A 19,041-nucleotide genomic window follows, 5' to 3' on the forward strand; every position below is an offset into this window, starting at 1 on the left:
CTAAATAATTAAGAGTTCACTTTCTGTCAGAGGCTCCTTAATGTCCTGTCTGTCTGTCTGTCTGTCTGTCTGTCTGTCTGTCTGTCTGTCTGTCTTGTCTGGAGGATTATGGGAGGACCCCTAACGTACTTCACCAGATCAGGTTAATACACACACACGTACAAAAACGCACATACACGCCCTCTCCCCCACCCCTCTGCCCTTCTCCCGCTCGCATAATCTGGGATAAAACAGGGGGGAGGGGAAGGGAACAAACAGGGGGATGGGGAGAGGGAATTTGGGGGTCTCAATGCTGAGTGTCCCCTAATCCCCCTTCCCCTCTCTCTCTCTCTCTCTTTATCCTTCTCTATCATTTTCTCTGTGTTAAATCTGTCTCAGCAACATTTAGCAGCGTTCAGTCTTCCTCTGTGACCTCATCAAACACAAAGGCTACTACCTGTTCAGAGGTAGCAGTGGGAGAAATCACAAAGGCTACCTGTTCAGAGGTAGCAGAGGGAAAAATCACAAAGGCTACCTGTTCAGAGGTAGCAGTGGGAAAAATCACAAAGGCTACCTGTTCAGAGGTAGCAGAGGGAAAAATCACAAAGGCTACCTGTTCAGAGGTAGCAGTGGGAAAAATCACAAAGGCTACCTGTTCAGAGGTAGCAGAGGGAAAAATCACAAAGGCTACCTGTTCAGAGGTAGCAGAGGGAAAAATCACAAAGGCTACCTGTTCAGAGGTAGCAGAGGGAAAAATCACAAAGGCTACCTGTTCAGAGGTAGCAGAGGGAAAAATCACAAAGGCTACCTGTTCAGAGGTAGCAGAGGGAAAAATCACAAAGGCTACCTGTTCAGAGGTAGCAGAGGGAAAAATCACAAAGGCTACCTGTTCAGAGGTAGCAGAGGGAAAAATCACAAAGGCTACCTGTTCAGAGGTAGCAGAGGGAAAAATCACAAAGGCTACCTGTTCAGAGGTAGCAGAGGGAAAAATCACAAAGGCTACCTGTTCCGAGGTAGCAGTGGGAAAAATCACAAAGGCTACCTGTTCCGAGGTAGCAGAGGGAAAAATCACAAAGGCTACCTGTTCAGAGGTAGCAGTGGGAAAAATCACAAAGGCTACCTGCTCCGAGGTAGCAGTGGGAAAAATCACAAAGGCTACCTGTTCCGAGGTAGCAGAGGGAAAAATCACAAAGGCTACCTGTTCCGAGGTAGCAGAGGGAAAAATCACAAAGGCTACCTGTTCAGAGGTAGCAGTGGGAAAAATCACAAAGGCTACCTGTTCCGAGGTAGCAGTGGGAAAAATCACAAAGGCTACCTGTTCCGAGGTAGCAGAGGGAAAAATCACAAAGGCTACCTGTTCAGAGGTAGCAGTGGGAAAAATCACAAAGGCTACCTGTTCCGAGGTAGCAGTGGGGAAAATCACAAAGGCTACCTGTTCCGAGGTAGCAGAGGGAAAAATCACAAAGGCTACCTGTTCAGAGGTAGCAGTGGGAAAAATCACAAAGGCTACCTGTTCAGAGGTAGCAGAGGGAAAAATCACAAAGGCTACCTGTTCCGAGGTAGCAGAGGGAAAAATCACAAAGGCTACCTGTTCCGAGGTAGCAGAGGGAAAAATCACAAAGGCTACCTGTTCCGAGGTAGCAGAGGGAAAAATCACAAAGGCTACCTGTTCCGAGGTAGCAGAGGGAAAAATCACAAAGGCTACCTGTTCCGAGGTAGCAGAGGGAAAAATCACAAAGGCTACCTGTTCCGAGGTAGCAGAGGGAAAAATCACAAAGGCTACCTGTTCAGAGGTAGCAGAGGGAAAAATCACAAAGGCAGAGGAGCAGCCGCAGTCTCCCTAAAAATACAGATTCAATTTATCTCACTCTGTCAGCATGTTCAGATACCCATTTAAGCCCTATTATTTAACTTATATATATTTAAAATTATATTTAAAGTTCCTGTAAATCAAATAGCATAATTGAAATGAATTTAAATGAAAGCCTTAATTCTGTTGACTGAATTATGTATGTAATCCTCTAAATTGTGACTACAATACTACACACGTGTGAATACTTTCTGATCAACATGTCTCTTCCTCTTCTGCAGGGTTACAATGAATTTATTACATCCCAATTCAGGCCTTGAAACATCTTCATACAAGCTAAATATCCAGCATAATGTAAATCATTTCATATCAAATAAATTAACGTGTAACAGTGCAGCTGGGCCATTCAGAGGAGGAAGCAAAAATAAAAGAGAATGTTCTCTATTGTAATGAATGAATAATGCTCTTACAAACACCCAATTAAACACATGATTAATAATAGAATCTATATAATTGTGAGCAATAACTCATACACACCAATGATAGCAATACTTATCATCGACTCACATGGGATTTGGCACTTTTTTCTCCTCTCTTAATTCAACAGTGATCATTTCTATATTGTATAATAAAAGTGTGGATTTCATACTCATACATGTGCAAATAAAATACTAACCTTAATCACAACAGATTTCTGTTTTGTTAAACAACATTTAATTCCATCCTTATGGTACAATTTCAACAGATTTTCTTTTTTTAACTGCCCGTATTCTCTTTATAAAAAAGAATATCTAGATGATTTTAAAGAGATAGAATATGTCTATCATTCACATAAAGAGTGATACATTTTACTCACGGTCTGAGCCATGTGTTCTAACATTGTGAAAGGGAAAATGAATTATGTCATATTAAACATTAAAGAGAAGCAGGCCAATTATTTCTGCTCATATTTCATGTAAAACGTTTCTTCATCCATCTACCTCTCCCTTCTTCCGCTTGCTCTTTTTTTCGGTCCTTCTCTCCGTACTACCTCTGGGGTGTCACTTTAAAACGTACTAACAACTTCTGTCATTTATTTAGCTGTTATTCATTACAATAACAAAGGACAAGGAGACAGGCTTTGTGGTGCTTCGCACACGGTGACACAGTGGGTGTATGGGTGTGTGTACGTGCTGCCAGTGGGTGTATGGGTGTGTGTACGTGCTGCCAGTGGGTGTATGGGTGTGTGTACATGTTGCCAGTGGGTGTATGGGTGTGTGTACGTGTTGCCAGTGGGTGTATGGGTGTGTGTACGTGCTGCCAGTGGGTGTATGGGTGTGTGTACGTGTTGCCAGTGGGTGTATGGGTGTGTGTACGTGCTGCCAGTGGGTGTATGGGTGTGTGTACGTGTTGCCAGTGGGTGTATGGGTGTGTGTACGTGTTGCCAGTGGGTGTATGGGTGTGTGTACGTGTTGCCAGTGGGTGTATGGGTGTGTGTACGTGCTGCCAGTGGGTGTATGGGTGTGTGTACGTGTTGCCAGTGGGTGTATGGGTGTGTGTACGTGTTGCCAGTGGGTGTATGGGTGTGTGTACGTGCTGCCAGTGGGTGTATGGGTGTGTGTACGTGCTGCCAGTGGGTGTATGGGTGTGTGTACGTGCTGCCAGTGGGTGTATGGGTGTGTGTACGTGTTGCCAGTGGGTGTATGGGTGTGTGTACGTGTTGCCAGTAGGTGTATGGGTGTGTGTACGTGTTGCCAGTGGGTGTATGGGTGTGTGTACGTGCTGCCAGTGGGTGTATGGGTGTGTGTACGTGCTGCCAGTGGGTGTATGGGTGTGTGTACGTGCTGCCAGTGGGTGTATGGGTGTGTGTACGTGCTGCCAGTGGGTGTATGGGTGTGTGTACGTGTTGCCAGTGATGGTATGGGTGTGTGTACGTGTTGCCAGTGGGTGTATGGGTGTGTGTACGTGTTGCCAGTGGGTGTATGGGTGTGTGTACGTGTTGCCAGTGGGTGTATGGGTGTGTGTACGTGCTCTGAGTTCAACTTAGGATAACCGGTCATACGAATGTGGCTCACCTTTTAGCCAGGTACATTTCTATAGCAATGAATCTTTCAGAACTAACCTACTCTGGGGCAGGCTAACTCAGGGCTAACTCCATTTACCATGAATGAAATGACTGAGCTGCGAGCTGAGGTCTAATGCAATCAGATTCTCACCCTCATGCAAAGATTGCGTCATCGTCCCCTTCATTTGAGGAAGACGACGGATTAAATATTTATTTTGTCAAATGTTTTGTTTTTGTGTGTAATTTTTTTAAATGTTAAAATATATCACATTACACATTTAATAATGACAAAATTCATTTTAAACTACATGCAATATAACTCTTTTGTATGATTAATAAAACATCTACAGTACCAGTCAAAAGTTTGGACACACCTACTCATTCCATGGTTTTTCTTTATTTTGACTATTTTCTACATTGTATAATGCAAAGCTGCCATCAAGACAAAGGAGAGACATTTGTTTAACACTGTTTTGGTTACTACATGATTCCATATGTGTTATTTCATAGTTTTGATGTCTTCACAATTATTCTACAATGTAGAAAATAGTAAAAATAAAGAAAAACCCTTGAATGAGTAGGTGTGTCCAAACTTTTGATTGGTACTGTATATCGAAATGAGTTGGAAGAAAGGTGCTTGTGCATTGAAAAGCACAGCAAAGCACACAAAAAATTACATTAACGATAAGTAATAAAATAAAGACGGCACTTTTAAAAGCCTATTTCACACCATAGGCTTCTGAAGAAAAGATAACTTTTCTTTCATTTTGATTTATGCACAAATTCAAATGTGTCTCTGACTCGCCCACGGGTTGATGTTTCAGCGTTGTCTCAATGAAGAGTTTGGCGTTTGACATGCACTCGCAGTTACAAGCCTGGTAGAGTTAGCGCCAGGCAGACGAGCAATATCCACCGTCGTAGTACGGATGAAGTCTGAGCTGGAATGTGAAGCTAACTGAAGCTGGTTAGCTTTAGAAAACCCTGAATAGATCTAACTTGCTTCGTAGGATACCCCTCTAGCAATTACACACACACTGTTCTGAGGTTTATGTTAAGGACACACACACACTCACACACTGCTCAGCCCTAGGACACAAAGAATAATACCACCCCGCTCCACAGCCACCTATTTAACACAAGTTATTTTATATCACATTTGATGTTTGTCAACTCTTTGTTATTGTTTTACACTGGTTTAGAGGTTACTACATCCAGTGACGTGACACAACATTTGCATCGAAATACAACAAAAAATATGAATGTGAAATGTATGGTTCGTTTTAGTAATGTCACCAATAGGGCGGCAGGTAGCCTAGTGGTTAGAGCACTTGGCCAGTAACCGAAAGGTTGCTAGATTGAATCCCTGAGCTGACAAGGCAGTTAACCCACTGTTCCTAGGCCGTCATTGAAAATAAGAATTTGTTCTTAACTGACTTGCCTGGTTAAATAAAAAATATATATAAAAAATAGGATAATATTGGAAGAATGAGAGACATGTAAAGATACAAAACAGGAGAGACGGATAAAGACAAGAAACAAGAGCAGAAGAGTACAAGAAGGAAAAAGAAGAGAGGTAGACAAATTAAAAGACAGACAGAGATGTAGACAGGATGACGTCTAGAGGGAGAAAGACAGAGATGTAGACAGGATGTCGTCTAGAGGGAGAAAGACAGACAGAGACGTAGACAGGACGTCGTCTAGAGGGAGAAAGACAGAGATGTAGACAGGACGTCGTCTAGAGGGAGAAAGACAGACAGAGATGTAGACAGGATGTCATCTAGAGGGAGAAAGACAGACAGAGATGTAGACAGGATGTCGTCTAGAGGGAGAAAGACAGACAGAGATGTAGACAGGATGTCGTCTAGAGGGAGAAAGACAGACAGAGATGTAGACAGGATGTCGTCTAGAGGGAGAAAGAGAGATGTAGACAGGATGTCGTCTAGAGGGAGAAAGACAGACAGAGATGTAGACAGGACGTCGTCTAGAGGGAGAAAGACAGACAGAGATGTAGACAGGATGTTGTCTAGAGGGAGAAAGACAGACAGAGATGTAGACAGGATGTCGTCTAGAGGGAGAAAGAGAGATGTAGACAGGATGTCATCTAGAGGGAGAAAGACAGACAGAGATGTAGACAGGATGTCGTCTAGAGGGAGAAAGACAGACAGAGATGTAGACAGGATGTCGTCTAGAGGGAGAAAGACAGACAGAGATGTAGACAGGATGTCGTCTAGAGGGAGAAAGAGAGATGTAGACAGGATGTCATCTAGAGGGAGAAAGACAGACAGAGATGTAGACAGGATGTCGTCTAGAGGGAGAAAGACAGACAGAGATGTAGACAGGATGTCGTCTAGAGGGAGAAAGACAGACAGAGATGTAGACAGGATGTCGTCTAGAGGGAGAAAGAGAGATGTAGACAGGATGTCATCTAGAGGGAGAAAGACAGACAGAGATGTAGACAGGATGTCGTCTAGAGGGAGAAAGACAGACAGAGATGTAGACAGGACGTCGTCTAGAGGGAGAAAGACAGACAGAGATGTAGACAGGACGTCGTCTAGAGGGAGAAAGAGAGATGTAGACAGGATGTCGTCTAGAGGGAGAAAGACAGACAGAGATGTAGACAGGACGTCGTCTAGAGGGAGAAAGACAGACAGAGATGTAGACAGGATGTCGTCTAGAGGGAGAAAGACAGATGTAGACAGGATGTCATCTAGAGGGAGAAAGACAGACAGAGATGTAGACAGGACGTCGTCTAGAGGGAGAAAGACAGACAGAGATGTAGACAGGACGTCGTCTAGAGGGAGAAAGACAGACAGAGATGTAGACAGGATGTCGTCTAGAGGGAGAAAGACAGACAGAGATGTAGACAGGACGTCGTCTAGAGGGAGAAAGACAGACAGAGATGTAGACAGGATGTCGTCTAGAGGGAGAAAGACAGACAGAGATGTAGACAGGACGTCGTCTAGAGGGAGAAAGAGAGATGTAGACAGGATGTCGTCTAGAGAGAGAGAGATTGGGCTGATGAGACAGACAGGGTTTCCCGGTCGCTCGCTGAGGGACAGTGGTGTCTCTGGGAGTTTTAACGCTTCTCCACCACCAATCTCAGTGCTGGCACATCACGGCACCACCAAACACACACACTCTCATATCCACACCCTGGCATACCGGCCTAGCACCGCACCGGGACTGCCTGGCATACCGGCCTAGCACCGCACCGGGACTGCCTGGCATACCGGCCTAGCACCGCACCGGGACTGCCTGGCATAAGCCACTCGCCAGCCCTTAAACATGCACATCATCTACACTCTCAACACCAGCACTGCCACACACACAAGACAAACCCAATGGGCTTGCTATTGCCAGCTTTGCCAAATCCTGACACAAACACACACAGTGACCAGCTTTGGCAAATCCTGGTCTTATCCCAGTGCTCCGAGAATTCTCTGTGGAGTGTTACTGGGAAATATCTCCAGAAAGCAGAGCGTTCCAGAGGAGAGGCCAGAACTCCCCAAACTCCTGATTGCTCTCAGGATTAACCAGGGAAACCAGTGAGCTTCCAAACTGCCCCCTTATATCCCAAACTCCTTGATCTGGCTGTGTCAAAACTACAGTCAGATTTTATAGCTATGCAGGATTGCGTTGCTGATTTAAACATGCTTAATAATAGTGGCTAAATGAAATACATGTTGTTTTTAAATCCTCGTAGGAATGTTTCAGATGAACTACCGTACATGGTCACTCATTAGATGGTTCTCCAATTAAACGTGTTCCCGCATATAAATACTTCATCATTAGGATTGATATAGATTTGACATTTACAAAAGATATAGATGAGTGTTATGCTGATGAATGAGGACCCAACAGCGACGTAATAGTAACAGAGTCTTTATTCCAGTATCAAACAAACAATGATTCTCCTGGATATATCAAAGGTAAATCCAAAACAGGAAACTGAAATCCTCTCGTCAGTAGAGAGGAACGACAGGAGACGCGACCACAGACTGCAGGTCGCTTCAGGAAGGCACAGGCCGTAGCTGACATAGACACCTGCTCACACGCAGCATCTGAAGAAGGCAAAAACACGACAGGGCGGAACAAGGACACAGGAACAGCAAACATCAAACAAGAATCCGACCAGGCAGAAGCGGAAAACAGAGGGAGAAATAGGGACTCTAATCAGAGGGCAAAATAGGGGACAGGTGTGAAAGAGTAAATGAGGTCGTTAGGAGAATGAGAAACAGCTGGGAGCAGGAACGGAACGATAGAGAGAGAGAGCGGGAGAGGGAGAGAGGGAGGAGGAGAGAGAGAGAGAGAAAGAGGGAAAGAACCTAATAAGACCAGCAGAGGGAAGCACAGGGACAAGACATGAAGATCAAAGACAAAACATGACAGTACCCCCCCACTCACCGAGCGCCTCCTGGCGCACTCGAGGAGGAACCCTGGCGGCAACGAAGGAAATCATCAATCAACGAACGGTCCAGCACGTCCCGAGATGGAACCCAACTCCTCTCCTCAGGACCGTAACCCTCCCAATCCACTAAGTACTGGTGACCACGTCCCCGAGAACGCATGTCCATGATCTTTCGTACCTTGTAAATAGGAGCGCCCTCGACAAGGACGGGGGGGGGGGGAGGGAAGACGAACGGGGGCGCGAAGAAAAGGCTTGACACAAGAGACATGGAAGACAGGGTGGACGCGACGAAGATGTCGCGGAAGAAGCAGTCGCACAGCGACAGGATTGACGACCTGAGAGACACGGAACGGACCAATGAACCGCGGAGTCAACTTGCGAGAAGCTGTCGTAAGGGGAAGGTTACGAGTGGAAAGCCACACTCTCTGACCGCGACAATACCTAGGACTCCTAATCCTACGTTTATTGGCGGCTCTCACAGTCTGCGCCCTGTAACGGCAAAGTGCAGACCTGACCCTCCTCCAGGTGCGCTCACAACGTTGGACAAAAGCCTGAGCGGAGGGAACGCTGGACTCGGCGAGCTGGGACGAGAACAGAGGAGGCTGGTACCCAAGACTACTCTGAAACGGAGATAGCCCGGTAGCAGACGAAGGAAGCGAGTTGTGAGCGTACTCAGCCCAGGGGAGCTGTTCTGCCCAAGACGCAGGATTTCGAAACGAAAGGCTGCGTAATATGCGACCAATCGACTGATTGGCCCTTTCTGCTTGACCGTTAGACTGGGGATGAAACCCGGAAGAGAGACTGACGGAAGCACCAATCAAACGACAGAACTCCCTCCAAAACTGTGACGTGAATTGCGGACCTCTGTCTGAAACGGCGTCTAACGGGAGGCCATGAATTCTGAACACATTCTCAATGATGATTTGTGCCGTCTCCTTAGCGGAAGGAAGCTTAGCGAGGGGAATGAAATGTGCCGCCTTAGAGAACCTATCGATAACCGTAAGAATCACAGTCTTCCCCGCAGACGAAGGCAGACCGGTAATAAAGTCTAAGGCGATGTGAGACCATGGTCGAGAAGGAATGGGAAGCGGTCTGAGACGACCGGCAGGAGGAGAGTTACCTGACTTAGTCTGCGCGCAGTCCGAACAAGCAGCCACGAAACGGCGCGTGTCCCGCTCCTGAGTAGGCCACCAAAACCGCTGGCGAATAGAAGCAAGCGTACCCCGAACGCCGGGATGGCCAGCTAACTTGGCAGAGTGAGCCCACTGAAGAACAGCCAGACGAGTAGAGACAGGAACGAACAGAAGGTTACTAGGACAAGCGCGCGGCGACGCAGTGTGAGTGAGTGCTTGCTTTACCTGTCTCTCAATTCCCCAGACAGTCAACCCGACAACACGCCCTTCAGGGAGAATCCCCTCGGGGTCGGTAGAAGCCACAGAAGAACTAAAGAGACGGGATAAGGCATCAGGCTTGGTGTTCTTATTTCCCGGACGATAGGAAATCACGAACTCGAAACGAGCGAAAAACAACGCCCAACGAGCCTGACGTGCATTAAGTCGTTTGGCAGAACGGATGTACTCAAGGTTCTTATGGTCAGTCCAAACGACAAAAGGAACGGTCGCCCCCTCCAACCACTGTCGCCATTCGCCTATGGCTAAGCGGATGGCGAGCAGTTCGCGGTTACCCACATCATAGTTGCGTTCCGATGGCGACAGGCGATGAGAAAAGTAAGCGCAAGGATGGACCTTATCGTCAGACTGGAAGCGCTGAGACAGAATGGCTCCCACGCCCACCTCTGAAGCGTCAACCTCGACAATGAATTGTTTAGTGACGTCAGGAGTAACAAGGATAGGGGCGGATGTAAAACGCTTCTTGAGGAGATCAAAAGCTCCCTGGGCGGAACCGGACCACTTAAAGCAAGTCTTGACAGAAGTCAGAGCTGTGAGAGGGGCAGCCACTTGACCGAAATTACGAATGAAACGCCGATAGAAATTAGCGAAACCGAGAAAGCGCTGCAACTCGACACGTGACTTAGGAACGGGCCAATCGCTGACAGCCTGGACCTTAGCGGGATCCATCTGAATGCCTTCAGCGGAAATAACAGAACCGAGAAATGTGACAGAGGAGACATGAAAGGCGCACTTCTCAGCCTTCACGTAGAGACAATTCTCTAAAAGGCGCTGGAGTACACGTCGAACGTGCTGAACATGAATCTCGAGTGACGGTGAAAAAATCAGGATATCGTCAAGGTAAACGAAAACAAAAATGTTCAGCATGTCTCTCAGTACATCATTAACTAATGCCTGAAAGACAGCTGGAGCATTAGCGAGACCGAACGGCAGAACCCGGTATTCAAAATGCCCTAACGGAGTGTTAAACGCCGTTTTCCACTCGTCCCCCTCTCTGATGCGTACGAGATGGTAAGCGTTACGAAGGTCCAACTTAGTAAAGAACCTGGCTCCCTGCAAAATCTCGAAGGCTGACGACATAAGGGGAAGCGGATAACGATTCTTAACCGTTATGTCATTCAGCCCTCGATAATCCACGCAGGGGCGCAGAGTACCGTCCTTCTTCTTAACAAAGAAAAATCCCGCTCCGGCGGGAGAGGAAGAAGGCACCACGGTACCGGCGTCGAGAGAAACAGACAGATAATCCTCGAGAGCCTTACGTTCGGGAGCCGACAGAGAGTATAGTCTACCCCGAGGGGGAGTGGTCCCCGGAAGGAGATCAATACAACAATCATACGACCGGTGAGGAGGAAGGGAGCTGGCTCTGGACCGACTGAAGACCGTGCGCAGATCATGATATTCCTCCGGCACTCCTGTCAAATCACCAGGTTCCTCCTGAGTAGAGGGGACAGAAGACACAGGAGGGATAGCAGACATTAAACACTTCACATGACAAGAAACGTTCCAGGATAGGATAGAATTACTAGACCAATTAATAGAAGGATTATGACATACTAGCCAGGGATGACCCAAAACAACAGGTGTAAAAGGTGAACGAAAAATCAAAAAGGAAATGGTCTCACTGTGGTTACCAGATACTGTGAGGGTTAAAGGTAGTGTCTCACATCTGATACTGGGGAGAAGACTACCATCTAAGGCGAACATGGGCGTGGGCTTCCCTAACTGTCTGAGAGGAATGTCATGTTTCCGAGCCCATGCTTCGTCCATAAAACAACCCTCAGCCCCAGAGTCTATCAAGGCACTGCAGGAAGCAGCTGAACCGGTCCAGCGTAGATGGACCGACAAGGTAGTACAGGATCTTGATGGAGAGACCTGAGTAGTAGCGCTCACCAGTAGCCCTCCGCTTACTGATGAGCTCTGGCTTTTACTGGACATGACATGACAAAATGTCCAGCAGAACCGCAATAGAGGCAAAGGCGGTTGGTGATTCTCCGTTCCCTCTCCTTAGTCGAGATGCGAATACCTCCCAGCTGCATGGGCTCAGTCTCTGAGCCGGTGGGAGGAGATGGTTGAGATGCGGAGAGGGGAAACACCGTTAACGCGAGCTCTCTTCCACGAGCTCGGTGACGAAGATCTACCCGTCGTTCTATGCGGATGGCGAGTGCAATCAAAGAGTCCACGCTGGAAGGAACCTCCCGGGAGAGAATCTCATCCTTAACCTCAGCGTGAAGTCCCTCCAGAAAACGAGCGAGCAACGCCGGCTCGTTCCAGTCACTGGAGGCAGCAAGAGTGCGAAACTCTATAGAGTAATCCGTTATGGATCGATCACCTTGACATAGGGAAGCCAGGGCCCTGGAAGCCTCCTTCCCAAAAACTGAACGATCAAAAACCCGTATCATCTCCTCTTTAAAGTTCTGATAATCGTTAGAACACTCAGCCCTTGCCTCCCAGATAGCTGTGCCCCACTCCCGAGCCCGACCAGTAAGGAGTGATATGACGTAAGCGATCCGAGCTCTCTCTCTTGAGTACGTGTTGGGCTGGAGAGAGAACACAATATCACACTGGGTGAGAAAGGAGCGACACTCAGTGGGCTGCCCAGAGTAACATGGTGGGTTATTAACCCTAGGTTCCGGAGACTCGGAAGACCAGGAAGTAGCTGGTGGCACGAGATGAAGACTCTGAAACTGTCCAGAGAGATCGGAGACCTGAGCGGCCAGGGTCTCAACGGCATGACGAGCAGCAAACAATTCCTGCTCGTGTCTGCCGAGCATTGCTCCCTGGAACTCGACGGCAGTGTTGAGAGAATCCATAGTCGCTGGGTCCATCTTGGTCGGATTCTTCTGTTATGCTGATGAATGAGGACCCAACAGCGACGTAATAGTAACAGAGTCTTTATTCCAGTATCAAACAAACAATGATTCTCCTGGATATATCAAAGGTAAATCCAAAACAGGAAACTGAAATCCTCTCGTCAGTAGAGAGGAACGACAGGAGACGCGACCACAGACTGCAGGTCGCTTCAGGAAGGCACAGGCCGTAGCTGACATAGACACCTGCTCACACGCAGCATCTGAAGAAGGCAAAAACACGACAGGGCGGAACAAGGACACAGGAACAGCAAACATCAAACAAGAATCCGACCAGGCAGAAGCGGAAAACAGAGGGAGAAATAGGGACTCTAATCAGAGGGCAAAATAGGGGACAGGTGTGAAAGAGTAAATGAGGTCGTTAGGAGAATGAGAAACAGCTGGGAGCAGGAACGGAACGATAGAGAGAGAGAGCGGGAGAGGGAGAGAGGGAGGAGGAGAGAGAGAGAGAGAAAGAGGGAAAGAACCTAATAAGACCAGCAGAGGGAAGCACAGGGACAAGACATGAAGATCAAAGACAAAACATGACAGATGAGCTGGTTAAGAAGCTAGGATTTAAAGTTGGCTTTTTCTACAAAAACAGATGGTGCCTTTCTCTAAACAGTTGGAAGCAGATTACTCAGTCAAACATTTGATCTGTTGTTGATTATGGTGATATTATTTATCAAAGTGCAGCTGCTACTAGTCTTAAACCTGTGGATGCTGTCTACCATAGTGCTCTTTCATCTTGATGTTCTGTTGCCGTTCGGGGAATGTAAAATATTGATTGGGGACTTATTTGAGGAGAAATGTAACAGTTTCTGGATGATTTGTGATGTGTTATTTGTGCTTCCCATTACTGTATTTTTATGTGTGTATATACAGTGGGGAGAACAAGTATTTGATACACTGCCAATTTTGCAGGTTTTCCTACTTACAAAGCATGTAGAGGTCTGTCATTTTTATCATAGGTACACTTCAACTGTGAGAGACGGAATCTAAAACAAAAATCCAGAAAATCACATTGCATTAAATAATTCATTTGCATTTATTGCATGACATAAGTATTTGAAAACCTACCAACCAGTAAGAATTCCGGCTCTCACAGACCTGTTAGTTTTTCTTTAAGAAGCCCTCCTGTTCTCCACTCATTACCTGTATTAACTGCACCGGTTTGAACTCGTTACCTGTATAAAAGACACCTGTCCACACACTCAATCAAACAGACTCCAACCTCTCCACAATGGCCAAGACCAGAGAGCTGTGTAAGGACATCAGGGATATAATTGTAGACCTGCACAAGGCTGGGATGGGCTACAGGACAATAGGCAAGCAGCTTGGTGAGAAGGCAACAACTGTTGGCGCAATTATTAGAAAATGGAAGAAGTTCAAGATGACGATCAATCACCCTCGGTCTGGGGCTCCATGCAAGATCTCACCTCGTGGGGCATCAATGATCATGAGGAACTACACGGCAGAACTACACGGCAGGACCTGGTCAATGACCTGAAGAGAGCTGGGACCACAGTCTCAAAGAAAACCATTAGTAACACACTACGCCGTCATGGATTAAAATCCTGCAGCGCACGCAAGGTCCCCCTGCTCAAGCCAGCGCATGTCCAGGCCCGTCTGAAGTTTGCCAATGACCATCTGGATGATCCAGAGGAGGAATGGGAGAAAGTCATGTGGTCTGATAAGACAAAAATTGATATTTTTGGTCTAAACTCCACTTGCCGTGTTTGGAAGAAGAAGAAGGATGAGTACAACCCCAAGAACACCATCCCAACCGTGAAGCATGGAGGTGGAAACATCATTCTTTGGGGATGCTTTTCTGCAAAGGGGACAGGACGACTGCACCGTATTGAGGGGAGGATGGATGGGGCCATGTATCGCGAGATCTTGGCCAACAACCTCCTTCCCTCAGTAAGAGCATTGAAGATGGGTCGTGGCTGGGTCTTCCAGCATGACAACGACCCGAAACACACAGCCAGGGCAACTAAGGAGTGGCTCCGTAAGAAGCATCTCAAGGTCCTGGAGTGGCCTAGCCAGTCTTCAGACCTGAACCAGACCTGGCCAAAATCCCTGCTGCAGTGTGTGCAAACCTGGTCAAGAACTACAGGAAACGTATGATCTCTGTAATTGCAAACAAAGGTTTCTGTACCAAATATTAAGTTCTGCTTTTCTGATGTATCAAATACTTATGTCATGCAATAAAATGCAAATTAATTACTTAAAAATCATACAATGTGATTTTCTGGATTTTTGTTTTAGATTCCGTCTCTCACAGTTGAAGTGTACCTATGATAAAAATTATACAGACCTCTACTGTAACGGCTTTCGTCCTCTTCGTCTGAGGAGGAGTAGGAAATATCGGACCAATGTGCAGCGTGGTACGTATCCATAATATCTTTTAATAGAATGAATATAAAATACAAAAAGAACAATAGAATCAAAATGAAAACCGAAATAGTCCCGAATGGTAAAAACACTGAAACGGAAACAACACCCACAACACACAATGGAAAACAGGCTACCTAAATATGGCTCCCAATCAGAGACAACGATAAACAGCTGCCTCTGATTGGGAACCACACCAGGCCAAACACATAGAAAACAAACAACCTAGAAAAAAGAACATAGACTGCCCACCCCAACTCACGCCCTGACCAACCTAACACAAAGACATAAAAAAGAAACTAAGGTCAGAACGTGACATCTACATGCTCTGTAAGTAGGAAAACCTGCAGAATTGGCAGTGTATCAAATACTTGTTCTCCCCACTGTATATATATATACAAATAAATAATAATAATAAATAAATTATATATATAATTTATTTATTATTATTATATATATATTTTTAAATCATTATTATTTTTGTTGTTGTTGTTGTGTAAACGGTGTATATTTATGTTGAATTAAACAGGGTGCATTTGAAAAAGAGACGTAGTTCTCAATGGGGCAGCAGGTAGCTTAGTGGTTAGAGGCAGGTAGCCTAGTGTTTAGAGGCAGGTAGCCTAGTGGTTAGAGGCAGGTAGCCTAGTGGTTAAAAAAAGGTTAAATACATGTATTTTTATATTCCCTGTGAAAATAAAGGTTAAATAAATACAATTGCCTTTTCTCTGTACCCTCTCCTCCGCCCTTTCCCTTAGCCTCTCTCTCATACCCCTCTCCTCCACCCTAACCCTTTCCCTTAGCCTCTCTCTCATACCCCTCTCCTCCACCCTAACCCTTTCCCTTAGCCTCTCTCTCATACCCCTCTCTCATACCCCTCTCCTCCACCCTAACCCTTTCCCTTAGCCTCTCTCTCATACCCCTCTCCTCCACCCTAACCCTTTCCCTTAGCCTCTCTCTCATACCCCTCTCCTCCACCCTAACCCTTTCCCTTAGCCTCTCTCTCATACCCCTCTCCTCCACCCTAACCCTTTCCCTTAGCCTCTCTCTCATACCCCTCTCCTCCACCCTAACCCTTTCCCTTAGCCTCTCTCTCATACCCCTCTCCTCCACCCTAACCCTTTCACTTAGCCTCTCTCTCATACCCCTCTCCTCCACCCTAACCCTTTCCCTTAGCCTCTCTCTCATACCCCTCTCCTCCACCCTAACCCTTTCCCTTAGCCTCTCTCTCATACCCCTCTCCTCCACCCTAACCCTTTCCCTTAGCCTCTCTCTCATACCCCTCTCCTCCACCCTAACCCTTTCCCTTAGCCTCTCTCTCATACCCCTCTCCTCCACCCTAACCCTTTCCCTTAGCCTCTCTCTCATACCCCTCTCCTCCACCCTAACCCTTTCACTTAGCCTCTCTCTCATACCCCTCTCCTCCACCCTAACCCTTTCCCTTAGCCTCTCTCTCATACCCCTCTCCTCCACCCTAACCCTTTCCCTTAGCCTCTCTCTCATACCCCTCTCCTCCACCCTAACCCTTTCCCTTAGCCTCTCTCTCATACCCCTCTCCTCCACCCTAACCCTTTCCCTTAGCCTCTCTCTCATACCCCTCTCCTCCACCCTAACCCTTTCCCTTAGCCTCTCTCTCATACCCCTCTCCTCCACCCTAACCCTTTCCCTTAGCCTCTCTCTCATACCCCTCTCCTCCACCCTAACCCTTTCCCTTAGCCTCTCTCTCATACCCCTCTCCTCCACCCTAACCCTTTCCCTTAGCCTCTCTCTCATACCCCTCTCCTCCACCCTAACCCTTTCCCTTAGCCTCTCTCTCATACCCCTCTCTTCCACCCTAACCCTTTCCATTAGCCTCTCTCTCATACCCCTCTCCTCCACCCTAACCCTTTCCCTTAGCCTCTCTCTCATACCCCTCTCCTCCACCCTAACCCTTTCCCTTAGCCTCTCTCTCATACCCCTCTCCTCCACCCTAACCCTTTCCCTTAGCCTCTCTCTCATACTCCTCTCCTCCACCCTAACCCTTTCCATTAGCCTCTCTCTCATACCCCTCTCCTCCACCCTAACCCTTTCCCTTAGCCTCTCTCTCATACCCCTCTCCTCCACCCTAACCCTTTCCATTAGCCTCTCTCTCATACCCCTCTCCTTCACCCTAACCCTTTCACTTAGCCTCTCTCTCATACCCCTCTCCTCCACCCTAACCCTTTCCCTTAGCCTCTCTCTCATACCCCTCTCCTCCACCCTAACCCTTTCCCTTAGCCTCTCTCTCATACCCCTCTCCTCCACCCTAACCCTTTCCCTTAGCCTCTCTCTCATACCCCTCTCCTCCACCCTAACCCTTTCCCTTAGCCTCTCTCTCATACCCCTCTCCTCCACCCTAACCCTTTCACTTAGCCTCTCTCTCATACCCCTCTCCTCCACCCTAACTCTTTCACTTAGCCTCTCTCTCATACCCCTCTCCTCCACCCTAACCCTTTCCCTTAGCCTCTCTCTCATACCCCTCTCCTCCACCCTAACCCTTTCCCTTAGCCTCTCTCTCATACCCCTCTCCTCCACCCTAACCCTTTCACTTAGCCTCTCTCTCATACCCCTCTCCTCTCCCCCTATCCCCCCTAACCTTTCTCCACTAATCCTCTCCCCCTCTCTTCACTTCCCCCTCCAACTTTAACTTAAACGCTCTCCCCTTCTTCCCTAAGACAGACACTCTAGTCAGCGTGTGCAGAGCTGCGGTGTGAGAACCTTATCACTGTTGGTGTTGGAAGGAACACTCCTCCTCTCCTCTGACTTTAAGAGACACACTCTTCCATTTCACCCTCTCCTCCCTCTCTGTCTCCTCTCCTCCCTCTCTGTCTCCTCTCCTCTCCTCCCTCTCCATCTCCCCCCTCCCTCTCTCCTGTCCTTCTCCCAGACTGTATGGATGATGTAGGTTCAGGTCTCTAGGAGAGCCATAGGTATGTAATTAGCATATAGAAGGAGGATATGTCTGTCTGTCTGTCTGTCTGTCTGTCTGTCTGTCTGTCTGTCTGTCTGTCTGTCTGTCTGCCTGTCTGTCTGTCTGTCTGTCTGGTTTAAACAGGACTAATATGGCAGGAGACTACTCAGTGGTGTGTGTGTGTGTGTGTGTGTGTGTGTGTGTGTGTGTGTGTGTGTGTGTGTGTGTGTGTGTGTGTGTGTGTGTGTGTGTGTGTGTGTGTGTGTGTGTGTGTGTGTGTGTGTGTGTATCCTTGGCCTGGTAACTGATGGCATGGGGCCAGCCACACTGCTCCTCTCCTGGGCAGATAAAAGAAGCCCCACAAATCCCCCAGCCCTGCCAGAGAGTGTGTGTGTGTGTGTGTGTGTGTTGGTGTATGTGTGTGCGTGTGTGTGTGAGAGAGCGATAGAGAGAGAGAGAGCCTATCTGAGTGAGTGAGTGTGTGTGTGCGAGCATGCTAAGAGTGTGTGTCAGTATGTGTGTCTGTGTGGGTGCGTGCATGAATGAAGAAGCATAGATCAGAGGCCTCTGTGTGAGTGTGAGGGGAAGGGCTGGCTCATGGCGGGAATCCAGTGTAAATTCAGTCATTAGATTGCTTCCAGAAACAGTATGCATAAATAAACACAGGACAGCGAGGACGAGAGGAGGCGGGGAGAGGAGGAGCGGAGGGGGAGAGGAGGAGAGGAGGACAGGGGAGAGGAGGGGAAAGGAATAGAGGAGGAGAGGAGGGGGAGAGGAGGTGGAGGGGGAAAGGAGGAGAGGACGAAAGGACGAAAGGAGGGGGGAGAGGAAAGGAGCGAGGAAAGGAGGGGGGGGAAGAGAGGAGGAGAGGAGGGGGATAGGAGGGGAGGATGAGAGGAGGTGGGAGAGGGGGTGAAGGGAGGAGGAGAGGAGGGGGATAGGAGGGGAGGATGAGAGGAGGTGGGAGAGGGGGGGAAGGGAGGAGGAGAGGAGGGGGATAGGAGGGGAGGATGAGAGGAGGTGGGAGAGGGGGGGAAGGGAGGAGGAGAGGAGGGGGATAGGAGGGGAGGATGAGAGGAGGTGGGATGGGGGGGGAAGGGAGGAGGAGGGAGAGGAGAGTGAAAGCATGTATCCAACCATCTCAGTGGTCTTCTGAAGGGGGGACTTGTGTGTGTGTGTAATAGTGCATGTGTGTGCGTGTGTAATCCTTAGTAGTATTTTT

General features: G+C 47.8%; 1 protein-coding gene across 1 annotated transcript in view; it reads right to left on the reverse strand.

Annotated features, from left to right (window-relative positions):
- ush2a (Usher syndrome 2A (autosomal recessive, mild)) overlaps positions 1-19,041 on the reverse strand; it is a 462,322-nt gene that overhangs the window by 64,454 nt on the left and 378,827 nt on the right. The window lies entirely within an intron of this gene.

This window comes from Salvelinus alpinus, chromosome 25, assembly GCF_045679555.1.
Source record: "Salvelinus alpinus chromosome 25, SLU_Salpinus.1, whole genome shotgun sequence".
In the NCBI taxonomy this organism is placed as follows: Eukaryota; Metazoa; Chordata; class Actinopteri; order Salmoniformes; family Salmonidae; genus Salvelinus; species Salvelinus alpinus.